This window comes from Triturus cristatus, chromosome 2_2 (genome assembly GCF_964204655.1).
Source record: "Triturus cristatus chromosome 2_2, aTriCri1.1, whole genome shotgun sequence".
Taxonomy (NCBI): Eukaryota; Metazoa; Chordata; class Amphibia; order Caudata; family Salamandridae; genus Triturus; species Triturus cristatus.
In genome coordinates, this window is record NC_140582.1 from 1,068,478,244 (window position 1) to 1,068,495,802 (window position 17,559).

Sequence of the window (17,559 nt, forward strand, 5' to 3'; positions counted from 1 at the left end):
TCAAGATATAATACGGCATCTAGGCCATGCTTATGGTACATAAAATACCCTGGAGTATCCCTAGGTGGAATGGGAACAGCTTCTTCGAGTACTCCTTTTCTAGTTTTGATCTGTCTTAATTTTGAAAAGAACGGCATCTTTAAACCTTGCTACTTGATTCTTACTCAAACTGGACTTGAACACAATTAATACGAAAAAACACAATAATGAACACTCATTCATACCACAATTTTTGAACACAGTAAAACATTTAACATTTAACGAACAATGATAATTAAGAGAAAACTAACTACTGACATAATACTAATACTAGATAATACTAGATTATATACATGAACATACTGGATATACTGCTAAACATTACAGATACACTGCTAAAACAGTGCAGACCGGATTTGTGTACCCAAACCCGTCAGGACCGGCACAAACCAATGTGCACGTCTAACTGCCTCCCCAGCAATGGTACTCACCGGGTAGCACGGAACGGAAGGCCTCGGAACTGAACTGAACCGGACCGGACTGGACTCGACTTGACTCGGAAACTTCGGAACCTGGTGGGCCTCTGTATACCTCGGATCTTGCTCTCTCAGCTAGGCTCTGGTCGGGATACTTCGCACTTCTCACCGCCTCGTCTGGGTGTTGATCGCAGCCTCAGTCACCCCCGCTTGGCCGGAGGGAGATACAGGAAATCCTGCGGGTACGCGTTTTTGTCCGTTCAGCTGTGGCAGGGGACCGGGCCTGCAACGCACCTCCGGCGCGTGAGATGAGAAAGTGTCCCTGTTCGGGCGCCAATTTATGTGGTAAATATTTAAATTACCTGTACTATTTTTATGCGGTAAAGTCTAGTAAGAATAACTCAGTCAAAATAAGAGGCAGAATCCGTGGTATTAGAGGTTCTGAAAAGGGCTTTATTCCTTACAAAGGAATCATAGTTCGAACTAGGCAATCTTATTCCATCACCACGAAGGTTCAGGAAGGGATAGGCAATACATTATTGACAAGTAACAATATATATATGAAAAGCATTGCATTGAGACAGATGCAGGAGGCGTAACAGCTGATAATACAGATAAGAATACACATACGTAATGAAAATGGGCGTAATAACAGGCGTATACTAGAAACGTCATTTAGAATGATGTCACAAGTGGGTGGATCCATAAGAGAATCCTGCAGTGTCAGCAGCAATGTTTGGCAGAGATGCGCGCGCAGCCGCATGACGTGTGATTGACGTGCAACTAGAGGGTGAAGGGGAATTGACATTTAGCTCTACATGTGGAGACAAAAGTCTGGGGGGTCAGGTCAACCTAATCCCAAATCGTATCTAATATCTTTGTTTAAAGAACTGTTTTATCCAAAAGGAAAGGTCTCTCGGACAGAATCTATTCTATACTGACTGTTAGTGCATGTACAAGCGTCTATGTGTCTACATGAGATGTGAGGGGGCAGGAATCTTCCATGGTAACAGGGGCTATGAATTACTTGCATAAAGACAGCGAGGCCAAGCTCTTTGCTCGGTAGCTGGAAGGATGTTTACCTAAACTACTAGACAGGAATGCATTGGATGAGGAGCGGAGCAGATAACTTGAAGGCTGAATACAGTTTTTGGCAGGCAACAGGCCGCGTCAGGCACCGTTAGCCGCGCAGGGAGTAGGACAAAGTTCATGGATACAGATGCAGGTCCAAGCTGGAGCATTTTAGAGGCAGAAGTAGGAAAAGGCTTGATGGCAGAATTCAGGGCCTGCTCGCCTGAACTGTAAAACGTGAAAAGTGAACCATATAAAGTCGGTGGCCAATCATATTTAGGAATGGAATATTCGACCCATTCATGGCGGATCTGAAAGAGAACATGTTGACGTTGGACGCACATGTATTTGCGTCTTCATAGCTGGAACTGGAGGGAACATACATGTACTTGTAGCATGTACATGGAGCCGTTGGGGTCTAAGATAGGGGACACAATTAACCATAAAAATTCATATTTCCTCACTCCTAGTACTGCATAATGCTCTCAATTCCACGAATGGGAGGTTATCATACTTGGAGAGAAGAAGCCCATTGGCTTCTGGCAGGGACCCACTGGTTCCTGGCCTTGAAGACATTACTAGTGAGGTGTGGTGTATTGCACTACCTACTCTAGTGTGGCCTACTAAGCTCTCTTGGGTTGTAAAGGGTGTGCTAAGCCCTTAACACACAACTCTAAGTTCAGTAGAACTTACTGTATTCTAAAGCTTGTATTATATATACCTCAGGTACCTTTAGTGATTTTCAGTTAGTCAATTCAATTGAGATTATCTGGTAAAACAATAGCATGCTGTAACCCCACCGCTGCCACCAATGTGAGAAGTTGGCCTGGTATATGCTGTCCACTAATCATAGTGGGCACCCTGTACCAGTCCAAACAACCCCTTATTGATGATAGGTTAAAGACAACCTTTATTGAAAGCTATCCTAGTGGTAGCTATGGAGAGCAGCCTTCAGGCTAAGTCTTGAAGGAATGTAAAGTAGCTTGTTTTTATGAGGCGAGAGGTCCAAACACATGTTACACTTCTAATATTACAATCTTCGGTGCAGATGGTGCTTGGGGCATGGGCTACAAGTAACCTAAAGCACAACTTCAAGAGACGTCGGGAAGTCAATGCACTTGCAAATGTGCACCGTGACCAAGAGTTCCGGTTCCACGTTACTCACAAGGGCTGCGGGTCTCAGCTTTGCTGGGGACTCGGGTCGGCCTCTGAGATGTCTGGAAATTCTCTTCCTGGGCTGCAAATACTTCGGTGTCCGGCGGGAGCTTCGGAGATGCAGACCGGCAAAATGCTTCTTTGGTGCCTGCCAAGCAGGGGAGTTTCTCCTTGACCCCAAGGGAGATTTCTTCAGTCCTCTAGTCTAGAGTAGAGTGTTAAAGTTCCAGGATTCAGCTTCAGAGTTTCTTCCTGGGATAGCTAAAGTCCTGTTGCCAGGGGTCCCTTACTTATATCTAAGGAAGGGGTTGGACTAGCTCTAGAGACCCACCTATGGGAGGGTTTGGAAAGAGGAGTGGCTACACCCATTTCCTTTGTCCATTTTTGCACCAGAGCAGGGGCTGAAAGCCCCTTAATCGTTTTGAGCTGGACTATGCACAGGAAAACCAAATGTGCCCCCATTGCAGGACTTCAAGCACTCTGAGAGTGGTCCCACCCGGCCCCAATACACATCAGCCTGTCTGGGAGGTGGTTACACCTCCCTGTGACAGGAAACCTAATATCCAGGCCTCCCCTGCAGGAGTTTCGGTCAGGAGCAGGAGGCCAGACCCGTGTCTGTGGCTGCAGCATTCATTTTGTGATGCCAGGGCTCAGTTAAGTTGGTACTGGGTATATCAGTGCTGTCATGTCTGTCCCTCTAGAAGGATGGGATCATATTCTCACATCAGGATTTGATGTGGGGGTACGATTCCAAGGTGTTTGACATCAAACACGACATGTTTCCGTGCAGCCAGTCCAAAGTTAGCATTAACCGTTTTAGATCTAATGCACTTAAGAGTATATTGTCAGGCTGCACTACTGACAACCCCGGAGAAGAGATTCCGAAGGCTGCAGAGGGGCTCAGCTCATGCCTGGGCATCCTCTCACATATAACCAAGCACCCTGCCTTCAGGATTGATAAGGCCTGCCATAGGGGTGACTGATAAGTTTCTATGTGCAGTGATAGGTGAGATATAGTGAACCTATATCTCAGTAAGGGGTGCATGCACCACCTTACCCAGGCTGCAGTAGCAGACCTGTGGTGTCATTTTGGAGGGCTTTTCAGGGGTGGCATAATACATGCTCCAGCCCCTGGTAGGCCTCTGGGGTACCTATGCCCTGGGTACATAGTATACCATATACGAGGGACTCACAAGGGTACCTCAGAATCCAATCTGGAGTGTACCTAAAGAACATGGAATCAATTTAGAGAGGAAGCAGCTTGGCTGGGGTCCTGAATAGCAGGGCCCCAGCCAGACTAAAGTTGAAAAACAGTGAAACACCAGCAAAAGGTGGGAGTAACCATGTGAAGCAGATCCTACTCTCCTACACTGACATCGGAGGGCAATTGTCTTCCAAGTCTCCTGGTTATTCCTGAGTGACATAGACTCTGTCCCCTCTGATTGCAAGTACCTGTCATCTAGAATCCAACTTCGGATTCCACTGGACACTTTCTCCTTCTGCAACAGCGGCACTTTCCTGTAGTCCTCCATTGGGTTCGACGGCGGTTTCCGACACCACTTCAACCCTATGCGCCAGCTTCCCTGGAGTAGGTAACGTGGGTACTAGGGTATCCACGGGTGGGGTGGCTCTTCAGTCTTCTGTCTTCCACTGGGCTTCTTCAGGGTACACTGGGAAGGGTTCTCAATCTTTAAAAATCCAACTGCGACTTACACATAGACTTGTACGGAGCACGCTGTCATGTTCCCACACTGCACCAGCTCTCCATGGGGTACCTATCTACTTACCTTGGGTGGTGCTGTGGGACCCCAGCATTTCTACGTACTCTCGACATCATCCTGACTCGAATCGTGGTTCTTATACCACTTTCTCAGTATATGGTTTGGTCCCTCCCTCCCCCGGGGTCCACTGTGTATTCTGTGCTATTTACTGTGTTTCTGTGCTAAAGTATTGTGCGCATTGTGTTTATCTCCGCGTAGGAGATATTTGAACGTACTAGAGAGTATTATATAATAAATATATATTTTTATAAATACTTGGTGTGGTTCTTTTCACTTAATCTGTTCTATAAGATTGCATTCTGGTAAAACAAGCTGCTTTACACTCCTTCTGGACTAAGCCTGGAGACTGCTCTCCACAGCTACCGCTTAGAGAGCTTTCTAAGGTTGTCAAAGACCTCTTAAACCACGATAAGGGTTGTCTGGACTGGTGCAAGGTGCCCACTTACATAAGTGGACACGTTGCTCCTTCTTCCCTTCCTGCGTTGGTTGCATTTGCCAAGGCTCGAATCGTGGTTCTTATACCACTTTCTCAGTATATGGCTTGGTTCCCCCACCCCCCCGGGGTCCACTGTGTATTCTGTGCTATTTACTGTGTTTCTGTGCTAAAGTATTGTGTGCATTGTGTTTATCTCCGTGTAGGAGATATTTGAACGTACTAGAGAGTATTATATAATAAATACATATTTTTATAAATACTTGGCGTGGTTCTTTTCACTTAATCTATACTATAAGATTGCATTCTGGTAAAACAAGCTGCTTTACACTCCTTCTGGACTAAGACTGGAGACTGCTCTCCACAGCTATCGCTTAGAGAGCTTTCTAAAGTTGTCAAAGACCTCTTAAACCACCGTACGGGTTGTCTGGACTGGTGCAAGGTGCCCACTTACATTAGTGGACATCATATACCAGGCCAGCCTCTCACAGTTTCTTTAGGCCCGCCCTTGTGATTCAACTAATGTCGAGGTGGGATTGCTGTTACTTTTCTTTTCAGGCTCGGAACCGAAACAAAACTGAAGCCCCTGTGCAAGACTGTTTATGGAGGACTGTGTTCACAACTCTGGTTGCACTATTTGTATTTTCTTCCATTGGGATGTGACGTTCTGGACTTCGGTAACTGTCCGTTGAGAGTCGTTGGAACTGTTCTTTCGTTCATTTTAAGGACATTGTTCTTTTATTCGTTGGACTGCGTGCTCGCAAAGAAAGTCAGGAAAGATGGTGCATCTTTATTTTGTACATGCTACCAAGAGAACATTGGAGGGTGAATAGGAGGTGTGGTTCAAAGCCTCGTGGGATATGTAGTGTTGTAATGTTTTTACTGTTTTTTCATTGGCTGCTATTTTGGGAGCAGTAAAGATTGAGAAGCATAATCCTCGCCTCTGTGTCCCTAATAGAACATAAAATTATGAACTCCACTGCGACTAAGGTTTCCCTCCTGTGTCGATGCCATCACCTATATTACTTTAAGTAGTTGAGACACTTTCTATTTAAAAGGTTTGGTAAATCTAAAAAGTGTAAATGGTTGTAATACATTAATCAGGATTTGGACCCGTGACCTGCGGTTAAGTGTTAGCCAGGAATCACTTAACTTAGATCAATATTTATCTAGCTGGGATGCTTAAATAAAAACATTTGTACCACCAACCTAAAGAAACAACACCCAGATGAGAATAATAATATTTTTATATTGCATCTCAAAAACTATGATTCATCTGTTTGAGTTATGCAAAATGAGTGTGTCTGTGCATGCAATAAATGAAAGAAAATGTCAGTCTCATAATTCCTCAGTTAGTTTTGCCTTGTAAATATTTGATTCTATCTCCGTGGAGAAAGAACAGGTGAGAAGGCTGCAATCATAATCTCCTGATCCTCATTCCTCCTGTGCTGGCCACTATCTCCTCCCCCTTCCGCTCCTCCTGCGAGCTCCCTTTGCCGAAAGCCTTTGAGCGTACGTCTGGCTCCCATCCCACCGCTTCCTTCCCTCCTCCCTGTGGTTCCCAGAGGTTCTATGTTTATAATTTGTATCCATCTGAACCCAGCTACTAATGGTTACCGGGGACAAGTCTATCTGATGTTTCTCGTAGGGGAGTCAGGCTTCAATTGTTGTCACGAATCTTGTGTGTTTGCACACATTACGTGTCTTCTCTATCTCTAATCCCAGCTACTCTGGGCTGGTGTGCACTTTAAGACGCCTTCATACGCCATTTCTGATCACCTCTCACTTTCTCATCACTGGACCACTTCAAGTCTGTTGCTCAAGGACACCCCTGTCATACTCAGACATTTGGTATGCTTGTAGCTTTTAAAAACCCCAGAAGAGGGCTACTCACGACTAAATTCTGCAGGAGTCCAGGGTCAGAAGAGCACAGTTATTCATGGGTAAATGTGCGCTTTGGCAGAAGTCTCCTTGATCTCTTTGTCTTCTCCTTTAACTTTCATAGAACTCCTGTTTGTGGTCATTGTCACCTACAAATCAAGAAATGTACATTGTGATTCTGAAAATGAGACGATTGATATTTGTAAACTTAAATTTAAGGTACACGTTTTTGGGAACATTTCTATAACTCCGTTTAAGTTTGCATCAGCAACAATGAGGCGTTAGCAGTTAGTTTTGTTGCGCAGGGCTAATTCAATAAGGGTTTGACAGTTGTCTGAGATCTTGAGTGAATGGTAATTGACGCAGATGTTGTATTTACTTATTTATTTATTTTAACTGGCCGTTGTACTGAACCGTGGGTATTTGTGGCATGCATTAATACAATTATTCATGAGTTGTCACGTCAGAGTAACGTCCAAAACAATCCGGTTGAACTCATGCGTTAATTGTTTTAATGATGTCGGGAATGGAAATCACCCATGCTCTCAGCCTGCCCGACTAAAACTTGCGGTTCTTTTCTACGCAGTCAGCGTAGCTTGCGCTATTCCAGTGGCGTAAGAAGCCATTTGTGCTGTAAACTGAGGCGGATAAAAGGTATTTTAGTCGTGACATACCTGCTTGAGTGTGACGCTCCGGTGTTCTAACTAGATGTGCTCCCCTGTCAGTTTGTGCCTCCCCTCCGTCAGAGGGAAGCTTAGAAATACAGCTGCTACCTGTATGTCGGTGCTTCCCCGTCTGTCTATGCCTCCCCAAAAGCACCGCAGATATTTCTGCCTGTGCCTTACCAAAAACTGTTATGGCATGTGTGAAGAAGCACACAAATACTGTTTTAAGCAATATGTTTTATTCTATTTTTGTAACAACATATGCAGATATGAAGGGAAAATGTTTGTTTTCACAAATTCTTTGGGTTTCAAGTATTTAAATTTGGACACAAGAAGTTTTTTTTGTTTGAATGATAAATATAATTCTATATAAATATGTGTGTGTGCATATATATATATACTCACTGAAAAAACCATAGGTTTCACACACGTTATAGTTAGGAATTAGCATTTAAAAAACCTTGCAAATTCACTTAAAAAACCATAGGTTTCACACATGTTATAGTTAGGTGGATATTTCACTCGTAAAAAACCAATGAAATTCCCCCGTTATAGTTAGTTCAGATAACTATAACTCGCGCGCGCCGCAATCCACTGCTCATGATGTCACATATTACATCACTCATGACATGGTCAGTGGCATCACTCATGACATCACTGATGACATCATCCTTGTGATAGAGTGGCGGTCGCGCGAGTTATAGTTATCTGAACTAACTATAACGGGGGAATTTCATTGGTTTTTTACGAGTGAAATATCCACCTAACTATAACATGTGTGAAACCTATGGTTTTTTAAGTGAATTTGCAAGGTTTTTTAAATGCTAATTCCTAACTATAACGTGTGTGAAACCTATGGTTTTTTCAGTGAATTTGTACGGTTTTTTAAATGCTAATTCCTTGTCAGGGGGTCCTTCAGGGACCCCCTGACAAAGGCTGGGGGGTCAGGAACTCTCTACCCTGCCCCCTTTTCACGTTCGTCACCTTCCTTTTTCACTCTCGCACTGAAAACAAACAAAATGGCGGCCGACACTTCCTGATTTCGACCGATTCGAACGTTGACTAACATGTAACCACCAATCAGAATTACGCTCGCGCACGTTAGGGTGCTCGCACGGTGCTCGCACGGTGCGCGCACCCTGCGCGCGTATAGATATTGATATGCTTTTAAATGCTATTTTCTCAGGAAATACTGAACAGATTTACACCAGACCTGCAAAAGGCACTTCCTTGACCTTATGGCTACCTCTCTGCCAAATTTCAAGTAATTCTGTTCAGCCGTTCGGGCTGTAGCTGTGTCTAAAGGTCCTATGGAAAAATGCATGGTGAAAACGCGTTTTGGGACACCCCTTTTTTCTCGGCCCCCGCTTGACGAATCACCCCGAGACTTTCAGGGTAGGAGCTGAAGGGAGCGCCCCATTAGTTTTGAAAATTTCGCGAGGATTCGTCAACGGGCGCCAAAGTTATTCAAAATAGAATTTTGAGATTTCCTATGGAAACACGGTCCTAACTATAACTATCTACTGGTGACCGCCAGTAGATAATATGTGTATATATATATATATATATATATATATATATATATACTACCTACTGGCGGTCACCAGTAGGTAGTTATAGTTAGGGCCTAGTTACTATAGGAAAATGGCAACATTCTATTCGCATTAACTTTGGCGCCGATTGACGAATCTTCGTGACATTTTCAAAACTAATTCTTCGTTGACATCAGCTCCTATGTTGAAAGTTTGGGGGTGATTCGTCAAGGGGGGGCGAGAAAAAAGGGGGGTCCCAAAACGTGTTTTCTCCATGTTAATTTCCTTAGGAAACTTTAGACAAAGCTACAGGTCGAACGGGTGAACGGAATTACCCCAAATTTGGTAGGGAGAAGGGTCTTGGTCTAGAAAGCACGCTTTTGTTTATTTGGTGTAAATTCGTTCAGTAATTTTTGAGAAATATCGAAATTTAAAGCTATCGATATTTGTGAATTCTGCCATCTGATTCGCTGTGGCGTTACAAGCACGAGCTTGTTGCTGATTGGCTGCGAGCGGTCCGAGCGGTTGCAACTAGGAAGTGTTGGCCACCATTTTGTGATTCCGTTGAAGCAAGTAAGGGGAAAAAAGGAGGGAAAAAGAGGGAAAAAAGTGTGAAATAGGAGGGTAGGAGCACTGTAACCTCTGTGGGGTGTTTAGGGTGTGCTATAGAGGGGGTGCAAATCGAAGTATTTACCCCTACCGGTGTGTAAGTGGTGGGCTACGGAAATTAAGTGAGGTATTGGGTAGAGTCTGATGCGGGTAAGGTGAGCTGGTGCGGGACTCGGGGATTAAAGCGTGAGCCCAAATTGTGTGTCTTATGCTGTGAAGTCATGTGCCATGGCCGCTGCACTACAGCTGTGGAAGTAGTGTCCAGATGTGTTTATAACTACTAGGACGAACTACTGACCCGTACTTGTATGAAAGTCCTGGGCTACGGAATATATGTGAGGTATTGTCTAGAGTCTCATGTTGCTAAGCTGAGCTGCTGCCGGAGTCGGGGATTAAAGTGTGAGCCCAAACTGTGTGTCATATACTGTGAAGTCATGTGCTGTGGCCGCTGTGCCACATCTGTGCAAGTAGTGTCAGCATGTAGTTATAAGTACTTGGATGAACTTTTGTTTAGAACATTGTAGCTTGTGTATGGTGCCTAGGTGGTGTTGTATAGGGAGTGCGAAGGTAAATCAATATGGTATTTGTAGAGCGCAAACTACTCACCCCTATGGGTGAGTAGAGCTGGGGATCAAAGTGAGAGGTCTGTGCTGCAAAATGAGATGGTCTGGCCGCTGCGCCACAGCTGTGTGGAGAATAAATTTTGGCGAGGGTGCGGGAGTTGGCGTTATATGGCCCTAAAATAGGGGGCCTAAGTTGTAAGTTATAGGGTGGCTCTAAAAAGAGCCCTTGTGTTCATTAGTTGGAGCTACATATAAGTGTGGATGCACAGCTTCAATTTATTCAGGAAAACTCGGTTTCCCTGATCTGTGAAGTGTACTCCATCACTTCTGTATATATCCACCATATCAAAACGTATGTTGTTGTTGTATATGGACCCCATTTTGTGCTCTCTGAGGTATGCAGAGACAGCTTTGTTGACTTTTTTCCGAGATTTTTCAATCTGAGGACAAAATTGTTTGGACCATTTCCACTTCTGTCTTTGGCATATATTGGAATATACAAAGACAGTTTGAGGCAAAAGTAACATCAATTGTCCAAAGGTGTCCTTCATAAGCATTTCCAAATATACCCCAGTCAATGTGCCTAGGTCGTTTCCACCACAGAGCACAATCATGAGGTCAGGGTGTTGGAGATGCAAACAGTTTTTAACCAAAGGCAACAATTGGTGCCACTTCAATCCTCTCTGTCCAAACCATTTAATGTCCACATTTTGTAAACCTAGGTCTAAGTCAATACGTCTCTGTTCTTCATACCTCTTGCACCAGAAAACATAGCTATGTCCTACGATCCACACTAGCATTTTGAAGGTATGGCTGGAAGGTATGGAAAGATGTCTGTAGCTCATGCAGTTCCTTCGTAGAATAAGAGATATGTTTAAAGATAGAGAACTAGTTTCTTTTCGCATACAAAACGGTACCTGATTGGGAGATGAAAAGGATTGTTTTTAAAAGTAGGGTGTACATTCGTTTTGCGGAAAAGTATGTTTGTGATTGGTTAAGAAAAAGCAGTTTGCACATACATATTATAGTACATATTAAAGGATAACATTTGCTCAACTCAACCACACCTGCTACTTGCACTGTTCGAACTTAAAACAATCGTGAACTTTTAACCTGCACGTGCCATTAAATGTTCGAGAAAATGTTGTAAAAAAATATCGTTAGTTTTAAAAAATTTGATGAACTTTTAACCTCCACGTGTTGTAGAATGTTCTAGAAAGTGTGTTGATAGAATACGTTGCATTTCTGACTTCGATGTGTACTTGAATATTAAAAAAACTATTTATATGGAAAAGTATAAAGACAGTAATAGAGAGAATTTTTTAAAGCTAAAAGAATCAAGGAACTATTGTAATTTGTTCTTGATTACCTACTGGCAGTCGCCAGTAGGTAGTTATCACTGTTAGCGGTCTGAAAGTGCGGTGTTGTTCAGAGTGGCATGGTGGTGATATGATATGGTGCTACACTCGGGTATGAAACCGAGAGTCTAAACCATGAAGTCATTGCTGTAAAGTGATGTGGTCTGGTGTTTATAGCATACGTCTGCAAGTAGTGTTAGTAGGCGTTTATACCATACAGGGAGTGAGAAGCGAACTACTGACCGCTACTGTGTGTTGATAGTATACCGGAAGTGGGAAGCGAAGTAGTTACGCCCGCCGGTGTGAAGACTTCGGGATGAAACCGAGCTGTTTGCTTTAAAGTGATGGGCTCTGGGTGGTGTAGGATACTAGCCGCTGTAGTATAAGTGTGTGAGTAGTGTTAGTATGCGTTTATAGTATATAGGGAGTGGGAAGAGAACTACTCATCCCTACTGGTGTGAAGACTCGGGGATTAAACCGTGAGCCTAAATTGTGAGCTCATTACTGTAAAGTGATGTGCTCTGGGCGCTGTAGCATACTTGTGGAAGAAGTGTTAGTTTACGTTTATACAATATAGGGAGTGGGAAGCGAAAGTCTGACCCCTACCGGTGTCAAGACTCGTGGATGAAACTATGAGTTCATTGCTGTAAAGTCATGTGCTCTGTGTAGTATTCCATTGTAAGTCATAGTAGAATGTTAGTATGTAATTCTACTAGAATCTAAGGGGCATATTATCAAGGAACGGCGTTAAAATTATCGCCGCTTGGGGCGTGGTCTCGCCGCGGACGATGTGAGTTGCACATCGCTGAGGCTCCGGGCCGCCGCCGAGGAAAACAGCCTTCAAAGCAGGGCAGTGGCTGCGGAGACGATCCAGCTGGGGGGGACCGGCTGGACACTGAGAGCGGGCAGCGGCTGGGCGCCTTGGAGACCCCTGGCTTGGGCTGTGGCGTGTAGGGGCGACATCTGAGGCGAGCCACCGGCGGGAGAGACCGCGACCGCCATCTTGGATGCCCTGACCCGCCGCGCTGCGGTGGGACTGTGCCTGGCTGGCCCGGGAAGATTATCGCCGGAGAAGCAGCGCGGACGTGTGGCAGAGCAGCGGCGGCGCCGAGGCGTGCGCGGCCGATGACGAGGAAGATCGAGCTCTGTGGGTAGGGACGGTCGCGGCCGCCATCTTGTGGTCCGCGGCTGGCCCTGGCCCGTAGCTACGGCTGCCCGCCTGGTGGTGCCGCAGAGGAGGCAGGCCACGCTGAGGCCTTGATCTTGGAGCGGACTGCTGAGGCTGACCTGGGGGCACCTGGTGCCATAAACTACACCCCGCTGCACACGTGGAGCTGCTATCGCGTGGCGGCGCTGCTGGCCCTGCTGCTGGTGCCTGGGGCTGGCTAGTGAGAAGACTGTGCCTGGGGGCGCCGGCCATCTGTGGAGCGTGGAAGCGGAGAGCCACCGAGAAGCCATGAGCAATGCGGCGGACGACACCTGCAACGCCCAGAGCTGGTAGGCCGGGACCTCCCGGACGAGCTGTGTGACCACTGGGGGTCGGATCGGAGGCGGGGGCCCGAAGGTAGCGGCGGACGACGCGGGGTGTGCGTGTGGCTGTAGCCTGGCGGGCGCGGGCGGCGCCGGGGGCTGAGAGAGGCCAGCCGCCACCTTGATTAACCACGTGGGAGAGGCCTAGCCCACACGGCGACTGGACCGGGGAGGCGCTTTAGAGTGAAACGCACCCGGGGGACGACTGGCCCCGGCGACCTGATGCCTGTGTCCTACTGCTTGCGCCAGCAAACCTAGAGACGGTGGACTAGCGTTGGGCTGGGTGTGGTCCGTTGCCGCGCCTTGGCCTGGGAGCCTGCTGGTGGCGCGCGTTGAAGGCGCGACGGCCATTCCTCGCACTGGGAGTCCCCTCTGGAGTTGCATCGCGGCCCTCGCCGGGGTCTTGGACGGCGTAGGAGCTTGAACCTGGAGTTGGCGGTGGATCCCGTGGCGGGGGGCAGTTTAGCGGCCGCATCGCTCCGTGGTGCTGGGCCTCGAGAACCTTCTGCATTGCGGCACCCCGCGCCACGACCCTGTCGTCTGCGCTCATCCTTGCGCCCCTGTGGTCTCGAGACTGGAAGGTCGGGGCTGAACGTTTGCCACACGACTGCGGGACTTTGAGCTGCTGGGGACTGCTACTCCCATACTCTGTGAGGCCGATCCTAGGCACGGCCACACCATGACCCGTACGAAGCCAGGGAAGGAGCCGCCGGCAACCCCCAAAGACGCCTCTGTCAAGGACTTGTGGAACAAGCCTACCGCAGCATCACAGAGCGCGGAGCCACCGGGGGCAGGTGTCTCGACGGCCCCCGTCACGCAATCCTTCATGACGGCGTTCATGCAAGAACTTAAGTCAGAAATTGGGTCCCTCCGCACAGAAGTCCAGGCATGCGTGAAGGACCTTCGGAAGGACGTGGGGAACTGGGCGGCCGAGTAGATGACTTAGAAAAGACCCTGGATGCCCGTACAGAAGACCAGGAACACCTATGGCAAAGATTAGCGACCTTGGAAGAACAGCATGTTGAGCTCCAGATCAAACAGGAGGATTTGGAATATAGGGGGCGCCGGAACAACATACGCATCCGGGGGGTGTCGCCTGGGGCAGAAGGGGCAGATATTATGTCTTTCGTGGCGGACTTACTCCATGACATCCGAGGGGATGACGATACTTCGCCGCCCACCCTGGACCGCGCCCATAGGGTTTCAGGGCCGATGGGGAGGCCGGGTCTCATCCCTGACATCTTGACACGGGTTCATTTCTTTGTTGAAAAGGAAGCCATTCTAAAGGCGGCCAGAGGCAAATCCGAAATCCTCTGCGGGGGAAAGCCCATCCAATTGTTTCAGGACTTGGCCTCCACCACCCTCCGGCGACGTCGGGACTTCAAACCCATCACGGACAAATTGAGGGAGCTCAACATCCGCTACCAGTGGGCCCATCCCTTCGCCCTCATGTTTCAGTGGGAGTCCAAGCGGCGGGTGCTGCGCTCATACCGGGAGGCGGCTCAACTACTGAAGATTCCCGATTCGCCGCCGGCCAGCCCCTCGCGGCGCCCCCCCAAACTTCGAGTCCCGGTGAAGCCGCAGTGGTCCACAGTGCGACGTCCTAGACACCCATCGTCGCCGGAGGGCAGCAGGGCCTCCCGGGACAAGCAAGACATTATCGAACATATAAAATCCCTGAAGGGCTCCTTCTCGCCGCTGGGCTCACAGGCCTCTGCCCTTAAATGACCGACGCCATTGCGGAACATCTCGCCTGATTGCGGCTCTACACCTGTGACAACTGAGACGACTGGAGGTGCGGCCGGCTGTGGGCTGCATCTCTCCCCCATTGCTTGACGCCTTGGACGCCTCACTCGGAGGCGCACCGCTGTCTCCTCTACGGGGCGCTGCCTCCCAGGCTTGGGCGGCGGCCCGGGACGGACTCTCGACACCATAACTCAGCGGTTCAGCGATGGCGCACCCCCCCTCCTATTTCTGGGAGAGTGACATCTCCGAGACAGCCTGTGCCGCGGTGCCTGGCTACTCTCTTGACTGGAATAGGCTCTTCCGGCCCTGTTGGCCGACTGCAGGTTTACATGGTTGTATTTGTTCTTATTTGTTCCCCTCAGTACCCTCTTTCATTCAATCCCCTTGGCGGGGGGGACATGTGTATGGGTGAGATGCTCATGCGGGAGGTGCCCTACTAGGGATTCTACGACAATGACTACCACCTCTCCCTGGAAGATTCTCTCTCTCAATGTGAAAGGGCTCAACTCTCCCAACAAACGACGCCTAATCTGGCGCTACCTGCTCCTACAGAACCCCGATATCATTCTCCTCCAAGAGACACACCTCCTCAAGTCAGATGTGGGCCGGATGGCGCACCCGCGCTTCCCCCTTCAGATCTGGTCCTCGGCTCCCTCGAAGACGGCGGGAGTGGCGATCCTGTGCAGGGCGGGGATATCCCGGGGGGATGCCAGGGTACATAGGGATGCGGAGGGGCGGTTTCTGCGGGTGGAGATCAGGCGGGGATCCCGTGCTCTGACACTGTGTAACTTGTATGCCCCCAACCAGGGTCAGGATCTCTTCTTGCGTAGGATAATCAGGGAACACCTTGAGCCAGTGACCACGGACCTCATAGTCGGAGGGGACTTCAATTGGGTGTGGGACGCGGAGCTTGACCGCTGTGGGGGCGCTTTCCACGGGGTGGGGGCCATGTCTGCGGCGGTGAAACGCTCCCTAACCGCCTTAACCTTAGTAGATGTCTGGAGGTACCACTCCCCGGGGTTGCGAGACTACACCTTTTACTCCCATGTCCACCGCACTTACTCCCGCATTGACCTCCTCCTCGTATCGCACTCACTGCTCAAGGACTCCGTCTCGGTGTCCCATTCCGCCATCTCGGTCTCGGATCACGCCCATGTTGAGGTGCTTCTACGGGAGGGTCCTCCCCGCCCGCTGCGGCCGCGCCGCTGGCGATTCCCGGACCACGTCCTCCGTGACCCAGTAGATAGAGAGGAGATCCAGACAGCCATCCTGGCATATTTCGAAGACAACGACCTGCCGGGGACCCCTCTCCCCCTTCTCTGGGACGCCTTCAAAGCCACAATACGGGGCACTCTCACAGCCTTGGCTGTCGCTCGAGCGCGTGAGGCCCAGCTTTACGAGACAAAACTTACAAGGGAGCTACAGGTGCTCGAGCAGATGGACAAAGAGCGCCCGCTGGCGACGCACAAGCGCCGCTTGGCCGTCCTTCGGGGGAAGATCCGCGCGCACAGGGTCAACAAGGCTGAGCGCGCTCTGCTTGCACTCAAGCAGCGCTACTATGCGGGGGGCGACAAGGTGGGCGCTGTTCTGGCGCGACGCTTGCGGACGCGGGCAGCTACGGCACATATCGCGAAACTACAGAAGGCAGACGGGTCCTGGGCCGTTGCGGAACCGGCGAAGCTCCAAACGTTTCACGACTACTATGCAGCCCTCTATACTGGCGACTCCCCTGCGGCGGAGCTGGTTGTGGAGGCCTTAGATTCTTGCCACTGGGACCCGTTGAGTGAGCATCAATCCGGGCTTATAGAGGACGCTATCACCCCGGCAGAGCTGGCTGGCGCCTTGCGCGACCTCCCGCTTGGCAAGGCGCCCGGCCCGGATGGGCTCCCGGTGTCGTTCTTCCGCGCCTTTTTGCCGCAATTGCAGCCGTACCTTTTGCGCCTTTTTAATTCCTTCGAGGAGTCGGTAGGGTCCTCAGCAGATATGGCAATGGCCGACATAACTCTCATCCCGAAACCCGGGAAGGACCATACGCTGTGCTCCTCCTACCGGCCCATTGCCTTGCTGAACACCGATTTAAAGCTTTACACCAAAATCCTAGCTAAGCGGCTTAGCCCTCACCTACCTAACCTCATCGAGCCCGACCAAGTGGGGTTTATCCATCAACGTCAGGGCGCGGATAATGTACGGCGTATTGCGCATATCATTGGGAAGGCTAAACACTGGAGGATTCCGGCCTGCCTGTTGTCGCTTGACGCGGAAAAAGCGTTCGACCGGGTTGACTGGACTTTTCTCCGAGCAGTGCTGCGGAAAGTGGGCCTGGGTCCTAAGATGGTGGCGCGCATTATGGCCCCGTATATTTCGCCGGTTGCCAGGGTCCGGGTTAACGGTCAGCTCACGCAACCCTTCCCCATCTGTAGAGGCACCCGGCAGGGCTGCCCCCTGTCGCCCCTGCTGTTCGCCCTGGTGGTGGAGCCCCTGGCCATTATGATTCGGCGGTCCCCTGATATCTGCGGTATACCTCTTCGCGGAGTGCAGCACAAGATCGCTCTCTTCGCAGACGATCTTCTTCTCACCCTCTCCGAGTCCCTACGATCACTGCCGGCGGTGCACTCGCTACTCTGAACCTACGAACGCGCCTCTGGGCTCAAAATTAACCATGCCAAGTCCTGGGCCCTCAATATTTCGATCCCGGCCGAAGAGCTTCCGGCGATCCGAGCTTCGGCCCCGTACCAGTGGGCGGACGCGTCAGTGCGATACTTAGGTCTTAACTTGACTCC